General features: G+C 34.4%; 1 long non-coding RNA gene across 1 annotated transcript; it reads left to right on the forward strand.

Moving 5' to 3' along the window:
• Positions 1–8,009: 8,009 nt before the first annotated feature.
• Positions 8,010–19,396, forward strand: LOC131507529 (uncharacterized). The gene is made up of 3 exons (XR_009259543.1): positions 8,010–8,222; positions 10,801–10,847; positions 19,205–19,396. It is a non-coding gene; the product is annotated as an uncharacterized LOC131507529 (long non-coding RNA).
• Positions 19,397–19,766: the final 370 nt, after the last annotated feature.

Below are 19,766 nucleotides of genomic sequence, written 5' to 3' on the forward strand. Positions count from 1 at the left end.
TAACATTAGCCAGCTAAAACAAGTTGGAGATCTATCTTTTGGAAGAGAATTTGCAATATTCTCCTTTAAATGTTTGGTAGAATTCTCCAGTGAAATCATCTGGACATACAGATTCATTGAGAGCTTTTGAGTTACTTATTCAATTTTCTTGATAGTTATAAATCTGTTCAGATTGTTTATTTTATCTTGATTTAGTTTGGTAGAGTATTAGCCTCCTATTACTACTAAACCAATTTATCACAGACTTAGTGGCTTAAAAAACCCACAAATTTGTTATCTTACAGTCTTGACAGATATTATCAGGACTGCATTTCTTTTGGATCCTCTACAGGAGAGAATAATTTTTCTTATATTTTCCAGCTTCTAGAGGTCCCCTGCATTCCTTGGCTCATGGACCTTTCCTCTTGCTGCAATCCAAAATTATAGCGCCTTCAAATCTCTCTACCACCTTTCCTTCCATTGTCACATTGCCTTTTCTGAAACTGACACTCCTGCCTCCCTTTTATAAAGACTCTTTGAGAGTGACTGTGACCACTAGAATAATTCAGGATAATCTTCCCATCTCAAGATCCTTAAATTAACCACATCTTCAAATTTCCTTTTGCCATGAAAAATGATATATTTACACACTTCAAGGATTAGAAGGTACACATATTAGTAGAGGTGTACTATTCTGTCTACCACAGGCAAATTGTGATTTTCAAGGAATTAATCCATTTTTTTATAAACTGTTGATTTTATAAACATAAAGTTGCTCATTGTATCTCCCTAGGGCTTCAGGATCTGAAGTGAAATCCCTGTTTTTATTCCATATTGGTGATTTGTATCTTGTCTTTTAATTTTTGCCAGTCTAGCTAGAGATTTATTTTTAAAGGATTCAGGCTATAATATAAACAGCCCTACTCTGGTATATTGATGGTGCTATAGATTTCTTTTGTGGATAAAAACATACTATGGAGAACACTAAAAGAAAGATTAAGTCTGGACTTAAAGTATTTTGCAACAATGTTACACCTTCTACAGTAGAGAAGTATTCATCACTAGAAAGAAAGAAAGAAAGAAAGAAAGAAAGAAAGAAAGAAAGAAAAGAAAAGCAAGAAAAGCAGCTCCTGGAATTCCTGGAATGTCATAGCACTATAGTGGAAAACAAGCATTAGATCATGAACTATGATGGAATTATGTGACCAGAACTGTAATCTTAATTTGAGTCTTGTGAACCTCACAAATAATTATTTAGAGCAGAAATCCACTGTACAACAGAATTTAGTCCTATTACATATGGAAGGAACAATATACATTCCTAGATAGTGGTAAATGACTTGGATGGCTGGTCAAAGGTCTGTAAGGGTCAAGATAAGAAGTGTCAAGACCAAGAAGTTTCAAAATAGAAATGGACTGGATACATGGAAATGGACCTAAATTGTGCACATCTTTTTATCTTATGACAATATTCATTAGGCGGTATTCACTACCAAGGAGACACTGATTAACCAAATAGAAGAATCAACAAACTTCTGTCCTTGCAGACACTAGGACCTGCACAATGAGTCTATATAAAATTTAGCCATTTTGGTAAAAATTTACTTATAACATGAAGCCATTAGCATAGATGCAATTTTACCACAGCTGATTTATCTACTGCTATGGCTGAATGTCCAACCTGTTAGTACACAGACTCATGCTAAACCACAGCCAAGATTGTGCTATTGTGATAGAGCCGTATCTTGGCCCATGATAATGTCAAAGGAGCCGTCAGTACTATTGTACTGATTAATACAGATTAAACGCCAATAGCCCAAGGTTCCCAACTTCTCTCCCAAAAATTTCTGGAATTTTTAGGCTATAGTGTGTTTCTAATGATTGTGATGTTTGATAAAGAAGTTCCATGCATACCTGCTGCTGATTCTGTTTCCATGAATTTTTCTCATAAACAATACTCTGGCACACTGGGTGTGTTTGTTAATTTTTTTTTTTTTTTGCATGACCCTTGTGAATGCCATTATAAGGTTGTTTTCTTTTACTTTCAGCTATGCAAAGTCTTAGCTGATACAGTTGGCATGTTATAATTTCAAGTCATAATGATAACTTCTTTTACAACAGTAATATCCAATTAATAAATATAATTAATATATCTTAGTTCACAATAACAATTTAAAATAAGAACAGTCACAGGTGTGCCTGGATGGCTCAGTTGGCTGAGCGTCCAACTTTGGCTCAGGTCATGATCTTGCGGTTCATGGGTTCAAGCCCCACATGGGACTCTGTGCTGACTGCACAGAGTCTTTGTCTCCTTCTCTCTCTACCTCTCCCCGCTCATGCTCTCTCTCTCTCTCTCTCTCTCTCTCTCTCTCTCAAAAAAAAAAATAAATAAAATAAATATTAAAAAATCATAATAAAAAATAAAATACAGTCACAAAGAATAAAATTGGTAAGATGCACAATACTTACTTGAATTATGGTCTACAAAATGTTATTTGACCTTCATGTGTATGTATGGGCATATGTGTGTCCGTGTTTATATTTGTATATTTTACCGGCTCAAGTTATACCCAAATTAACCTGTAAACTCAATCCCTGTCAAATAACAGCATTATATTTTATGTAACTTGATAGAGTATCCTGACATTCATTTGGAAGAGACTATTTGAAGAAAATACATTGTTTTTTAAAAGAGGAAGAGTTACATTACCAATTAGCAAAATTAGCATTTGGTCAGAGTAGCATAAGAATACAAAATATTACATCTATATAACAATTTCTAGTTTAGAAGAGGTAGATCCTACAACAACATAAAAATTGACCACCTTATACTTTTTTTTTTATGTTTTAAGGTTTATTTATTTTTTGAGAGTGAGAGAGAGAGAGTGAGTGGGGGAGGAGCAGAGAGAGAGACACGCAGAATCCGAAGCAGGCTCCAGGATCTGAGCTGTCAGCGCAGAGCCCCACGTGGGGCTCGAACCCAAGAACCTCGAGATCATGACCTGAGCCAAAGTCAGATGCTGAACGGACTGAACCACCCACGCGCCCCCCCTTATACTTTTTTTTAATTTACTTTCTTATACTATATTATTTCCCATAACAATGGCATTTAAATCCATAGAAAGTAATGATTTGTTCATTGTTTTGAAACAATTGTCTTTCAATTGGAAGAATAACGAAAACTAAATTCCCACTTCACATCAGTTAGAAAAAAAATGAGTAATAGATTTGAGAACTCAATATTATTAAAACAAAACAAAACAAAGCAATCTATGCAATTATAGTGGAACACATGATGAAAATATTTTATCAGTTAAGTTAGACCTTCCTAAGAACAGAAAATGAAGAAATCATTAAAAATAGATGACAGATGGATGAATGGATGGATGGATAAGTAGATACACAGACATATTTATAGGTAGATGTATACAGACTTTTGCTATCATTTGTTATGTGTGTTCTTAAAAATTTTTGAGTTTAAAAAATCATGAATTAAAATTACAGAGCTTAAGAGAAACAATATGTACTAATCACATGCTATGCAGTTTTGTAGCAAAAGTACAGTAGTCTCCCATTATCCAGGAGGGATACATCCCAAGACCCTTAGGGGGATGTCTGAAACCACAGATAGTACTAAACTTTATATACTATAGTTTTTCATGTATTTACCCACCTGTGATAAAGTTTAATTTGTAAATTAGGCACAGTAAGAGTTCAATGATAATAAATAATAAAATAGTACAATTATAGCAATGTACTATAATAAAAGATGATTGTGGTCTCACGCTTTCAAAATATATCATTGCACTGTATTTACCCTTGTAAGTGAGATGGTAAAATGTCTGTGTGATGAGATGAAGTGAGGTAAATAATGTAGGCATTGTGACATAGCATTAGGCTACTATTGACCTTCTGAAGATTCTTCAAAAGAAGGATCATCTGCTTCTGGACCACAGTAACTGAAAGGGCACAGAGCTAATCAGCTGAAAGTGAACCTCAGATAAGGGGGGGACTACTATACTAACAAACACACTGAAACTTTCATAACAAAGGCAGTACTAGGCATTGGGAAGATAACTTGGACCATCCAGCAAGGCTGAAAATTGCTTTAATAGATATTGACAATAAAAGAGTAGAGCGGAAATTCTGGCAGTCCTTTAACTCAAGCAGGGCAAATTCTTGGGCAAGGTAGATGGAGCTAGCCTCAGGACAGGAGGGCCATCATTAAGATGGGCAAGTTGGGTGTAATCTCCTGAGTCCAAAACTTTCTAAGATTATATAAACATTTCTGAGGTAGGACTTCTGGATGCAAGCATGTGACTGTAATTTCCTTAAAATATAACCCAAATAGTCCCACTCCCAGTGCAGCAGTCAAGATGTGTTGTTGTTTCTTTCCTGAAGGAGAGTATATGACTTCTGCTATTTTACAAAATTGCCCCTGAAAAACCACCTGAGTTCCAGGTACTGTGCTTATAATGACATATTTTCCACAATTTCTAATCATTTACATAGTAGAAATACTGTATTAGAAAAGACTGGAAAAAAATAGAGACAGAGATAAAGACAGAATATATATACTTGTATATACCTGATAATATATCTGATATATACATGTATCATTAGATGATAGATAGATAGATATAGATGAACGGTCCCAGCTGCAAGGAACAAATGAAACAGCAAAATTGGATAATTAAGGATAACATAATTAAAAGACTGTTTTCATTTTTATTATTTATTTTATTTTTTTAATGTTTATTTTTGAGAGGGAGGGAGAGAGAGCACCCACGCAAGTGAGTGGAGGAGGTGCAGAGAGAGATGGAAACACAGAATCTGTCAGCACAATCTGATGCTTAACCGGCAAAGCCACCCAAGTGCCCCCAAAAGACTATTTGTAAATGTGTAGGAAAATTTGGGGAAACAATAAGGGAAGGGGCAGTAGGATGCCTACAAGAAATTGTTACCACAAGAACCTTTCAAAAGAACAATAAAAAAGGCCACCTGGCAGAATGGTGGAGGTTTTTACAGAGGGAGTATGCCAACTCTTGTCCACCTGACAGGGAGGATGTAGTGAAATATATAACTCATCTTACTCTTCCCACTCTGTGATCAACATACTATAGAACAGGCTAGTGACTGACTGATGTGGTCCACTTACATTATCCTCACGGGTTAGAGAGCCAAGTGTTGAAAGATGGAGAGGGCATCATATCTATGAGGAAAATATCTGTGTGTATGTGTTTGGGTGTGCTGTAAAGTTCCTTAAAGGTTCATATCAAAATGGTAATAGTGATTACTGCTGAATCTGAAAAAGAGGGCACACTTTCTCAGTGGACTTTTGAAAGTGGACTTTTCACACTTTTGAAAGTGGACTTTCAAATGTTGCCCTCCCAACTAATGTGTTGTATAATTCAAACATTTATGAGAAATTAAATTTTTACAACCTTTTACTATGATTACCCTTTTTAAAAACAATGCTGGATAATACTACTGAATCGTTTTACATAGTCTCACTGTGGAAGGTTACACACTTCTTTAATCCATAAAATTAAAGAACAAAGCATGTTTATTCTAAAGTGTTTAGTAAAAAGCCCTTAAATAGGATACAGAAAAGTTTTATGTGCATGATCTAAACTGTGCTTTCCAATACTGTTTTTTTTTTTTAAGAAGAATTTACTATCTTTGTATGGTTTTAACTGTTTGCTTGAGAGAAAAGGAAATCTATAATTTTACTATTTATATTTTTAGGAGCATATGCACATTGCAGTAACTCAGTGGAAATGGAAGCTATAAAAATCTGTGTTACATCAAAGAATTACATTACTGACATCTGCCAGACCCTGGCTTTCCCAGCTCTCTGAAACAATTATTGTTCAAAGCACGTTATTTCCAGTAGTGACATCAACAAAGAAAAAAAATGCACCTCTTTGATAGAATCTTAGTGTTTCATTACTTTTCCCAAAGCAAAAACAGTAATGCTACCTCACTATTATTCTTGCAAACTTCTTTTTATCACAGTATGACAATCCATTTGTTCAAAAAATATTTACCCAGCAACACAAAGGAGATTTTTTCCCCCTCACATTATTAAATCATGCCAACTTTTAAAGTATTTAATTGAAGGCTACTGCAGGAGACAAGACATTTATACCCTGAAGAATGATAGTTGTGTTTACACGTAGTTTATTCAACCTAATCCACAAGGGGAAAAAGTAACTTCCATGAAAACAAATTTTTATGGAACTATGTAACTTAATATACATCAGCTATTTGCAGCTTTATAAAACTCCTCAAGATGGAAATAATGATTGTAATATAGTTCTTACTTTTGCTGTACTCCCAAGCTACATACCAGCACTAAGTAAAAATAAATATAAGTATAATCAGTCATATATTATTTGCATGCAATAAACATGCAGTTGATTTGGACACTGAGACCACAATGCACCTATCAATCTACAACCGTATTTTTCAGTAAAAATATAATAGACATCTTAGTATATTCAACAAAAATTCAGACTTGAACAAAAGTAAAATGTAATTTCTAACCCAAAATATTGTTTTGGTGAATTTTAAAATATTTATGATGTTAATTGTAGGTAAACATTTTCAGAAATAAGCACTTTTATTCATTTTCAATGAGTATATTAATAGTTAAATATGAAATAATTTTATTATACATTAAATATGATTTTACCAGTTGTTGAAAAAAATCAAATAATGGTAATGAAAGCAAAAATATTGTTAGACCCTAATATAACAGAATGTAATGGGATTGTTTTTAGAATTTTATCATTATATATGATATTATATGTGTGCATATAAATGCATACATATTTACAAATATTGTATGTGTGTATACATACACACATATACATGCACATTATTTATCAGAGATTTTACCAGATATATTATAAACTAAACCCTTTTATCAGAAACAGACTATATATTTAACAAATAGCTCTGACATTAATAAAGCTAGGTTATTTTTCCTCATTTTGACTATTAAAACTATAAATTATGATTTATATACCTAAATTTATACTGTTAAATTAACTTTATATGATTTGCATACTAATACTGAAAATATTATCAATAATGTTGATACAGGCACTCATAAATTGCATTATTTACACTTGGTCAAAAGTAAGCTATTTTAATAAATTATTTGATTTAACTGACCAACTTTTTTCTTGTTTTAGTACTTGAGCAGTTATATCCAAAAGTGAGAAGGCCTTTTTGCCTTACTGATAACATTTTGACATCAAATATAAAAATAAATATTTATAATCTCTGGTAGAGAAAATATTAAATAAAAAACACTCCAAACCAGATTATTTTTTTCCTAAGACTCTATTTAATGGACTTCTCCATTTTGTCTATGACTCAAAGTCTGTATCCTTATCTTATCTTGAACTAAATTTTAGTAATTTATATGATCCAAGAAAGCCATCCATTTATCTAGAATTGAAATACATTAATATGGATATGGCAGGGATAAATATAACTTAATACACAACATATTTGTGACTGTTTGATTTTTGTTGTTGTTGTTGTTCTTAAATTGTTGTTTGTTTTGTTTTGTGTTTGTTGTTATACCTCATGTGTTTGCTTTTATTTGGGGATTTGAGCTAATTTTTTTTATTTCTTTTCCAGTTGCTTATTGCTTTTTTATTTCATTGATTTTATTTTGTTTTGTTTTGTTTTGCTTTTAGGAACCTGATCAGTTTTATTATTTCAACATTTGAGGATATGTTTGTTTTAATATTTGTTCCTTTCTCTTCTTTCTTTTGGATGATCTATTACCCACTTCTTACCTTCTTGTATGCTAATTCATTTCATTTTGTTTTACCTCAATTAGCAATGAATGTGTTTGTAACTATGAATTTTTCTTTAAGTGCAGTCTTAGTTTCCTCCTATGCTTCAAATTTTAACAAGTAGTATTCTCATTTCCATTCATACCAAGAATTTTTTCAAGGAAGCTTTAATGTTTGTTTGTTTGTTTCTCCCTGACTCATGGATTTTTGAGAGATTTTATTAAATTTTTAAATTGTTTATGTTTCTTTGGTTTTGAAGTCATTTCCTGATGAATTCATTACTAATCGTACCTTTGATTTTTTTGTTTTAATTGATGCATAAACTGAGAGAAAAATGTTGAAAATAAGAACAGGGACTTGGTGACTTTGGAGACAATATCAAGCAGGTTAACCCACAGGTACTTGGAGTTCTAAAATAGGAGAAAGGTAATAATAACTTTGTATGATGACAGATAATAACACTTATCATTGTGAACACTGAATAATGTATAGAATTGTAGAATTACTGTGTTTCACACCTGAAGATAATATAACACTGTATGTCAACTATATTTCAAATAATGTAATAAAGAAATAAATAAATAAATAAATAAATAAATAATAAAAGATATATGGCTCCTACCTTCACTACACTCAGAGATTATTAGGTCTCAATTCTAATAATATCTGGGAAGTGCTAAGGCAGAGAATGTAGGGATCTACAGCACCTTGTAGAAATTGCATCTGGGGGTACCTGGGGGGCTCAGTTGTTTGAGCAGCTGACTCAGTTTCAGCTCAAGTCACCATCTCACGTTTTCGTGAGTTCAAGCGCTGCATCAGGCTCTGTGCTAGCAGCATGGAGACTGCTTGGGATTTTCACTCTACCTCACTCTCTGCCCCTCATCCACTTGTGCTGTCTCTGTCTGTCTCAAAATAAATACATAAACTTAAAAAAAAAAGTTGCATGTAATTAGAACATGAGGAGTTTGAAAAAACTTTCTAGAAGTGATGTCTAAATTGAGAGGTGAAGAATGTGAGGCACTGTGTAGATAAGAAAGAAAGAAAGAAAGAAAGAAAGAAAGAAAGAAAGAAAGAAAGAAAGAAAAGAAGGAAAGAAAATGGGAGGGAAAAGTTTCCACGGTGGAAACAACAGACTTGATGATTGAGAGACAAAACACAACATAGGATATTAGATGAATAGAATGAAGTTCCATACATTTGGAGCATACATTTTGGATGATGTAATTTGTCTAAAGAGTTTGGAGGGGAGGGGAGGCTTTAAAACTGTGGTAAACACTCTCTAAAACATTGTGAAGTTAATTGGAAGTAATTAAAGTATTTATAATAAGAGAATATAACAGTGAGATTTTCATTTCATAATGGTGACTCTAACTGCCTGTAGAGTGGGGGTAGAGAGAGGAGTGAAAGTGCTCTGCTAATAATTTAGGCAAAAGTATTCTGGATTAGGGTAGGCCAACTGGTGATGGAATGAAGGGGATGAATTCAAGATCTATTTAGGCTTCGGTGAATTTCTGGATATTTGTTGGGTAAAATAATGAAGGAGAGAGTTATGAATAAAATTGTATTTCCCTACCAAAGTCCATATGTTGACATCCTAACCCCGCATGTCTGAGTGTGACCTTACTTGAATATAAGGTTGTCACAGATGTAATTAGTTAAAGTGAGGTCATTACGGTGTCCGCTACACAAATACGACTGGAGTACTTATAAAAAGAGGAAATTTAGACACACCCAGGGAGAACATCAAGTGACAATGAAGGCAGAGATCAGAAATGATGCTTTTATAAGCCAAGTAATTCCAAAGATTGCCAGTAAAGCACCAGAAGCTAGCAGAATGGTGGAACAGATTCTTACACCTTCAAACAAAGCCAGCTCTGCTGACAGTCTGATCAGACTTCCAGGCCCTCGAACTGAGACAATAAATTCTTTTATTTATGCCACTGGTTTGTGTAAGACTTTGTAATGGCAGTTTTAGCAGACTAATACAGACCTAAAAAGCTCAAATGTGATAACTATCATTTTGGCTTGAGAAACTACATCAATAATGGGGCCTCTCACTTAGGAGTACTAAAGAGGAAAGAAAAATTTGAAGAAGAATGTTAGCATGTTTCATGTGAGTTTCATATGTCTTTGGACGAATAAGATGCACATAACACTGTATTGAAATATATATTAGAGAATTATCAGCATAGAAATGTGTATTGAGTTCTTGGAAGTGGCTGAAGAGAATGTGTGGAATTGAAAGAGAAGAACATCCAGAATATGTTCCTAACTAATAATATAGGAGGTATTAGAAATGTAAAATTAAGGGAAATGTTTTGTGAATTCTCAACAAAGAATGGGAATACAAAGGCATAGGTATAAGAAAATTAAATGTTTAGAAAAATGCTACAAAGAAAAGTTAAAGAAAAAAACCCCGAAGTTTAATATATAGCTTCAATAATAGCAAAGTAAAGATGTTTTTATTTATATTTTTCTTTGTGACATTGTAAAAAAAAGTATCTGTTGAAAATAGAGTTGAGTTATGCAGCCTTCGAATATTATGGATTTCTAGACTTACTAGTTTATGTGATTAGACATCTGAGATTTGGGCACATGTTAGATAGCCCAGTAGGCAAAACAGTAGTACTACAGGGGAAATAAATTAAGCATATTTACCAGGGACAGATCCATTATAGTTATGAAACATGGAATCTATACTGAGTAATGTCAATAATAAAAGAGGTCACAACTAGGGAGAAATTATCAAGAGATTTAATAATATGAGATTTTTAAAAGTAGATGAAACCTAGTAATGTGAAAAAATTGGAAATCAAAGAAGCAGCAATTAAAGAATAGAATGACTGAATTAATCGTTTCCAGGTTGAAGAGATTCAAGTGAAGACAAGATCCATGTTATTGCTAAGGGAATGGGGGAAATGTGAAATTGAAGTGAATATAACTTATTTTAAAAGGAGGCGAAGGAACTGACACAGCTGAATTTTGAATTTCTCCACATTTGTAGAACCACTTAGAATGACTGACAGACTTGAGCTGGAGAGGAAGATTACAGTAAGTAGCAAAATTTTCAAGTAATGCAGTAGATAAAAGTCACATAAGGGAGATGTTGTATACGAACTGCCTAAGACAGGAAACTTTTTTGTTTGTTTTACTCAAGGTAGAAGAGTAATGATTAGACATAGAAGAGATTTAGACTTCAGAAAAGATCATAAAGTGAAAGGAATATACAGAAAGAAAATGAGATTTTTAAATTTGACATTAATAACAATGAAAGGAAGTTTCCAGGTGGCACAATGCAAAGTTTTGTAAATGGAATTAATGTGGAATTGGATTAGAAAATAGTAAATGCAAAGTAACATGTGAATGAGGTTAATGCAGGGGTTAAATAAGTAAGGGTGAGGACTGCAGCAGTTAATATCATCATCGTTGATGGAATATGAGGCCTGATGAATTTAGGTGGCTTTAAGATTATTAGTCAGGACAGTCTTCTACTAGAAACCATATGGGAGAAGGATCGAACAAGCAAGTTTCTAAATTGGAGTTCTGAAATGTACAAATACTGTTTAGTTTAAACATGACTTCATTATTCCCATCATTTCTAGCACTGGATGCGGTGGTACAATTATTTCAGTATTCAGATAAATAAGGTTTTTTTTCTTTCATTTTTTCTGTGGTTAAATTTGTATCTCTTTGATCTATCATTCTAGATTCTGATGTTACCAGTGAGTAATGTTTCCTATTACTTTTTTTTCTTTTTTTCCCCCCTACCAGTTGTTAGTACACAACTTCTCTTAAAAGGCCTGGAGCCTTACTGTTAAATGAAATTACTTCCTTTCACATTCTATATTTTAATTATGTTTCAGATATAAGAACATTTTCTAAATCCAAAGATATGGGATGCTCAAGTGAATATTATATTCAAGTTGAGATTATATTTAATTTGAGAAGAACATTATATCCTTGCTAAATGTCACACCATCCAGATACTGATATAGCTTTGATTGAAATGCAAAAATACTAAATAATCATGTCCTGTTTGAAACTAAAAATTGTCTGATTGCCATTTCAAAAAAAAATAATAATCTTTGAGCAGGAGCTACTCAGTGCCTTTAGTTGAAAAGCAAAACAGACAAATAAACAAAACCACTATGGAAATACAAGCATCTGGAAGTAAATGGTATTTTTCTTTAAGGAGAATATAATGTGATTAGTGACTCAGTGCTCCATCAGATAAATCATTCTACCACTTATCAATAATTACATAAAATGTTATAAAATTAGAGGTCTAAATATGATATTTCCTTCAATAGTAATCATTTCTTGGCCATTAATAAATAGCTATTCATTCAACTACTGGCCTGATGATCTCTAAAGAAAATTTAAATCACTCTTAATTTCTAAAAATCTCTCTCTCTCTCTCTGTCTCTCTCTGTCTCTCTCTGTCTCTCTCTCTCTCTCTCTCACACACACACACACACATTTAGATGGTGTTTTAGAATTGTGAAAATTATAAAATGCTCATAAACAGAAACAATTTATAACCTAAATTCAACAAAGATCCTAAGCTATATTTTGCTATAATTTCATAGAATGTATTCTGGTAGCATACATCAATAATTATCCATAATTCTATTTCATAAGGCGTAAACTTCCCTCTCTTATTATGTTAATGGAAGATTAGCATTTTTGGCTGCGTAGTAGTCCGTTATCTGGATATTCAGAAATACATGTAATCATTCTGCTATTGGAATAAAGAGTATGCGCATGCTTTCAACTTCGTAAAAAAAATTGTGATAAACATACTTTATTCATATTAAAATATAGTGTTTATTATTAAAGAAAAATGTGAAAAAAGTTTTCAAAGCCAAATGATCCTACAAGGTCTATTATGCAAACACAGCATTCCTGTTCTCCTCTTTTCTCCCCTTTGACCCACTCTGCACAGTCAACCACTTCCAAACCTGTTAGCTACATTTCTGCATCTTCCAGTTATTTTAACTAGAATTTAAAAAATATATAATACTGTTATTTTTTGATCTTTCATTTTAAGAAATTATCTAAGTTTTTCTCTTGTCACTCAGAGCATAACTGTTATAATAAACCATCCCCAAATCTCAATAGTTTAACAAAAAAATTTTTTTCACTGTATTGTCTAAAGCAGGATTGTCCAAAAATGATTCTTGGAGCTCACTGTTGATTGGCTACCCAAAGAGCCAGCTGGGTGTTGGGCCCCCACTTTTCTTCTTATAGCAGAAAATGCGCTCAGATTCAAATTCTCCCACTTTGACACTTGCTAGCTTTCTGTGGTGAAACAGGCTGCAACATCCACAGTCCTTCAAGTCTTGGAGAAACTAAGCAGCAGGATTACCGCAGTCAGCTACCATCTAGGAGCTGGTATCTTAACCCAGACAGTTAGATCCTGTCAGTTTGTACCCCAGCTTCCCACTTTGTTCCCATGTTTCCTTTTAAGAAGCGAAAGCAAGGTGGGAGAAGGGAATTGGCAAAGACCCTTCACTGGCCATGAAAGGTCACAGCTGGTAAACAATTCTATTTCCAAAGACCTCTTACGCTGCAGCACACTTTTATGTAAAGTAATAGGTGTTGGGCCATTAACATGTCTCCTTTGGTGGGACTTTATTTGGCAAATCGCCACTACCACCAAAAGATCTTTTTTTTTTTTTAACCCTTAGAATCCAAAGTCTTATGCATGTCACCTGTGGACGAAGGGTATCATACTCATGCATTGTCTAAATCATGCAATCCTAGCTGAATATATCTCCTGGCTGGTTCTTTACTGAGATACGAGTTCAAGCAAAAGTTCAAAGCTTTTGCTGGATTGTCTACAAGGCTGACTACTGGAGGAAAGAAGGGAGAGAAAGGGTTGTAAAGCATGAAGTGTTTTCAGGGGGAAAGGTCGGGACGTGTAGAATGTCACTTCAGGCCATGTTCCAATAGATAGAAACAGTCAAATGACTCCCTTCTAGCTATAAGAGGACTACAAAACTGCCTGTTAGCTGTTTGCCAGAAAAAAGTACGTGCTTAGTAAAGATCTAGCCAGCCTCTGTAGTCACGTCATACACGTTGCACTACTACGTGTCTAGAACTCCTTTCACTCTAACCAAAGGAATTCACTCTGTATCACACACCTTTTATTCACTCCCACTATCTCTAATGGTGTTATTTTGTAAAAGTGTGTGTAAAAAGCAATTATTTTTAAAGTTTTCATTTCTTTAAATTCCTTTATATTATCTTACACTTAATTGATATTTAGCTTAATAGGGACTTCTAGGATGAAATCATTTTCATTTAGATCATTGAAAGCTTTGATACTAATATACTTTCAGCACGGATATTAAAATTCCCATAATTCTAGCTTCTTATTTTTTCTACTTGATTTTTTTTTTCTGGAAGCTTAAAACAGACAAAAATCTGGCAGTTTAATTGGATTCCAAATTAAATCATTGAATACAAATTATCATCCATTTCTCTAATTATTTACATAGGCTATATTCCGACTTGTGGAATAACTTGACAAAAACCTCATTAGCAATCTTGGTACCTTATTGCCACATTACTTCTGAACTAGTGTAACAATTTGCATCCAAAGCTAGGGATATGAGGACCTCTGCTCACCAGAACCACTGTAATATTGCATAGTATTGTTTACATAAACATTTTCCCATTTAATATGATGACATAATATAAGATGACATAATTTTCTTTTACTTTCTTATTGATGACTTTGAATATCATTTAATGTTGAACATTCTTTCATATTTTTTTTTTTTAATTTTTTTAACATTTATTTATTTTTGAGACACAGAGAGAGCATGAACAGGGGAGGGTCAGAGAAAGAGGGAGACACAGAATCTGAAACAGGCTCCAGGCTCTGAGCTGTCAGCACAGAGCCCGACGCGGGGCTCGAACCCACAGACCGCGAGATCATGACCTGAGCAGAAGTCGGACGCTTAACCAACTGAGCCACCCAGGAGCCCCTCTTTCATATTTTATTATGTAGTTGTATTTCCACTTTGTACATAATGTATCTTTTTTTAATCTATTAAGTTTATATTAAACCTATTAATTTGTATGTTTCTTTTTTATTTCTTGTATCATATATTTATACATTTTGTGACATATCTCCAATTTATTGTCTGCTTTTTAATTCTTGCATGCTGTATGTTATGTACAAAGATATTTTATTTTGCTTTCTACTGAAGTTCCCTATTTCTGCATTATCTTATATATTAGGTTTGGTGTTTCACCTCCTCCCCTTCTGTTTTGTGTCCTGCTTTTCATCATCTCTCAAGGCTGATTTTTATCTTTGAATGCTTTACTCCTGGATGATCAGTTAGAGCTACATGCTAACTAAGCTTCTGATTTAACTGGTTTCTCTACACTGCTCAGTCAATTACAACTATCCAAATGCTTTTGACCATGGGCCATTTATTTATTTACTTATTTATTTGAGAGAGAGAGAGAGCATGTGCATGCATGCACACTCATAAGCAGGGAAGGGGCAGAGGGTGAGGGAGAGAGAGAATCTTAAGTAGGTTCCACATCCAGGGTGAGCCCCACGTGGGGCTCCATCTCACAACCCTGCGATCATGACCTGAACCAAAGTCAAGAATCAGATGCTTAACCTAACCAATAGAGCCACCCAGGTACCCCAACTATGGGCTATTTAGATGGACTACTTAAGATGCTGAAAAAAAGAGTTAAAGAGTTTTTTCTTTTTCGTAAACAGTACCATTTGTTACTCACACTGTGTTTTATGGGTGCCTTTGATGACTTCACTGGTTGAACGAACAAGGGTTCCATATGATCCATTTTGTCTTTTGTCAATATCATAGTTAAAATGATCTTGACATTTTTCTCAATTATTAGTGATAATTCATGCAAGGCAATTTTCATCATAACTGGGACATAATGACACTCAATAAATTATTGTTGCTATTATTATTTTAACTCTTGCAATTATTTTTTTAACTGTTGATATTATTATTTTAATTGTTGCTATTATGAATTATATGGTCACCTTTGACAATATCTCACCATGTGTATGAGTTAAGGGACAGTAAACATCTTGGGTAGAGTAAGAGATCTTGGAGTCTGGGACTTGAAGCCCTAGTTTTTGGATGCTAGTTTTGTCACTTAATATATGCAAACTTGAGCAAAAACTTGGGCCTTTTTTCCCCTCGTGTTTAAAATGCAGATGGGGGGGTCGCCTGGGTGGCGCAGTCGGTTAAGCGTCCGACTTCAGCCAGGTCACGATCTCACGGTCCGTGAGTTCGAGCCCCGCGTCAGGCTCTGGGCTGATGGCTCAGAGCCTGGAGCCTGTTTCCGATTCTGTGTCTCCCTCTCTCTCTGTCCCTCCCCCGTTCATGCTCTGTCTCTCTCTGTCCCAAAAATAAATAAATGTTGAAAAAAAAAAATAAATAAATAAATAAAATAAAATAAAATGCAGATGGGGGGTGCCTGGGTGGCTCAGTTGGTTAAACGTCCAACTGTTGATCTGGACTCAGGTCATGAGGTCCTGGTTCAGGGGATCAAGCCCCACATGGGGCTCTGTGCTGGGAGGGCAGAGCTGACTGTCTCTGTTCCTCCTCTACTTGTGTGTGGACTCTCTGTCTCTGTCTCTGTCTCTGTCTCTCTCTAAATAAGTAAACTTAAAAAAATAAAATAAAATGCAGATAGTAATAAATATCTCATAGTATTATCACTTAATGAATTAACTAACACATTCATCCATTAAATCACAGTTATTTATTAAGAGTATGGCATGTGGGTATAGAGGATAAAATAGGAACCAAGACAAATATAACCTTTGCCATTATGGAGCTTAGAATCAAACAGAAAAAAAAAACATTTAACAAATAATCAAAAATTAGTTAATTTTAATTATAATTATTATGCTTAAGGAAAACATGATATTGTACTTCCCCAGGTAAGAATACTCAGTTTCACTAATCAATGTGACATTATTTATTTGTGTTTTAAGCCAAGCCCTGCACTGCTGGAAGGGAACTTTTAGCTTCAAATGTTTTCCAAAATAACTAAAATGGTTTGTTGTGAGAAACAAATAAAATAATGGATATACTTTGCTCCTAATAAATATGGAATAACTTTTATTTGTTATTTTTGTTTACTGTAATCCAAATCACCCTTAATAATCTCCATTCATATATGAACACATATGATCTCCCTTCAAGGATCCTCATCTAGTGGTACAATTGGAATGAAAGGAATTAAAGGCTTTGTCCTGGACACATTCCTGTATTCTGATCTTTTACTCTCACTCTGCTAATCATTAATACTTAGGACTCCTTGTTAACGCAAGATTAGCAAATTTTCTTGATAAAATATGATTACCACTGTCCCTGCCTCTAAAGAAAGACAGTGACCACTCAAGCACATATACAAATGCTCTTCAATTATCCATAGCAATCCCAAGGCTGTTTATGTTTGTAGTGATGAAGCATACTATAGTGAAGGTATGCAGAAAAGTAAGATACATACAATATAAAGAAAAATAAGCAAATATTGCATGGTAAATGTGCATAGCTTATCACTTAGGAAGCTACATTAAAATGATCCATCAATAAGCCTGCTTTCTGTGCCTTCTCTTGCTATCTATTGATTACAGGTTCATAAGATCAGGAAAGATGATTTATTTTATTTGTATTCTTAGCACATAACAAGTATTTTATCAATAAATATTTAACTGAATTAAACATCAACCTAAATAGGACCTGAAGTGTTTATCCAGCGATTCATCAGATGCTTCTAGCATCTTATGAATTTTTCCTCAGACCCTCATGGTCATCCTCATGAGACCTGTCACAACATCCTCTGCCTAATCTCCTCTAGCCCAGAACATTCCCTATATTCTTCACTATCAGCAGTTGGCTTTTTTTTCCCCCTCAGCTATCATTTTTTTTTATTCCTTCTACCTTCTTTTTTACTTAGGAAGTAAAGGATCAAAGAATTTGGTATAAATAAAGCTTTTGTACTACGTGCTTTCTCTAAATATTATTAATTTTTTTCACAGGAAAGAATTATAGTATATGTGAAATACAGATGTTTTAATATCTATCATTCATCTCTATTGAAAATACAAGAGAAAATATCTGCCTAGAATAATTATCAGGTTTCAAGAAAGACATGACTTAGGCAAAAAAAGAAAAAAAAAAAAAGAAAGCAACTGGTATGTTGCTTTCAGTACATATTTTGAATGCGCATGTATGTGTTATCTTGATAAATCACTTACCTCAAGTATTTTTAGACAAATGAACTCATCAAGCTACAATTTTTGAAATCATTCTTGAATCTCATTTTCTTTCACACTGTATATTCAATCCATTAGAAAATTCTGTCACACTTATCATTAAAATATATCCTAAATCTGATACTTTCTCAGCATTTGCCCTGCTGCCAACATCATATCTATTCCTTGACTACTTCCTTTTCCTTCGGGTTCACTAGCTATCATACAAAACTTTTTATACAAAGAGAAGCCAGGATGATCCTTTCAAATATAAATCTGATTTGTTGACAACTCTCCAATTGTTAACAGTCAGCATGTGTTTTAAATCCATAGAGTGTTATAAAATATGTATATTTGATTATTACTAAAAATGAAGGATTTAGAAATCTTTGAAATCAGCCTTATAGTCGCCATTGGTAAACTTTGTTCAAGATTGAGAAATACTGTAATAAAGGTAAAGTTTTACTTTCTTCAGTTAACCATAATGGGGGAAACTGGAGATGATAAAAAAGGTGAAAGAGCTTATATTTTATACATTTTGTATTCCATTAAGAAAGGAAAACAAAGCTGGCAACAGAATTGGCATTACAAATTCTGGTTAGAAGTGGAGAGGAGGTAAAGATCTACTCATTGATAAGATAAATAACTATGACAGTGATCCATTTATTGCTTCTCAGCTGTGCTATTTCTCCTTTGTGAGCTGAACTAATGTGAAGGTTCACCAGTAAAGCACTTTGCCAGTAGATATTCTATAGGAGGAAGGGGCTTTCTCTTCCTGGTTCTGATGTGTTCCTCTCAGCCTGTAGCTTCCATAGCTCCTGGCTCTGCAGTTCAAGGCAGCCAGCAGCATTCAGCAACAAACAGTTTTCCCTGGCATCCATTTGTTTTGGTTCACAGAAAACTCTGAGAAGTGGCACTGAGGTAGGAAAACTAAAGGACTCTATAAAAATCTGCTTTTTCTCCTTTTCTAGTTTCTATTCTTGCCAGGACATTCACCTCCATTTTAAACATGCCTCATAATGCAAATAGTGTATGTCCTCCTTGCAAGGGTCAAGGACTTAATGATTTCTTTAGAATAGATAATGTCTAAGGAAGAACCAGATAAAAATGACCAGATGGAATGACCATGTGTGTATTTCAGACCACCAGTGATAGACTTCTCAATACCAAGACACCTGCCTCTAAGGAAGAACACCTGAACCCTCGCATTTATTTTAACTGGTTCTTGGACACCTGAGAGGACTGGTACACCAGACTACAGTCCTCAATAAGAACTCCCAGGCCTCAAGCAAAGATGAGACTCTCTCCCTTCTTTTCTGAGTCTCCCAGACACTGCCCGCATCAATAAACTCTGTTTTCACCTCCTGCTGACTCAAATTTGATTTCTATTTTGCATTGCATCCAGGACCCCTCTTGGCTGATTCTGTGGAAGCCCTCTGGGTCCCCAGACCCAGCCTGCTGGCATCAGCACTTCCATGTGGGTGGCTTCACCAGGCACCCCGGAAGACAGGTTCCCAGCAAGTTCCAGAGCAAGGACTTCCAGAAAATTCCTCCAGCACAGCACCAGCACATCTTCTCTTCCATTCAGTGAGTCATGGCCATGCCTTCTCCAAGGAGATTTGGATCTCACCCCTGGACTATGAGTAAGGGAACACTACACTGGGTGCTCTCTCTCAGCCACTGGGGATAGTGGCTATCCTAGT

Source organism: Neofelis nebulosa, chromosome 3, assembly GCF_028018385.1.
Source record: "Neofelis nebulosa isolate mNeoNeb1 chromosome 3, mNeoNeb1.pri, whole genome shotgun sequence".
In the NCBI taxonomy this organism is placed as follows: Eukaryota; Metazoa; Chordata; class Mammalia; order Carnivora; family Felidae; genus Neofelis; species Neofelis nebulosa.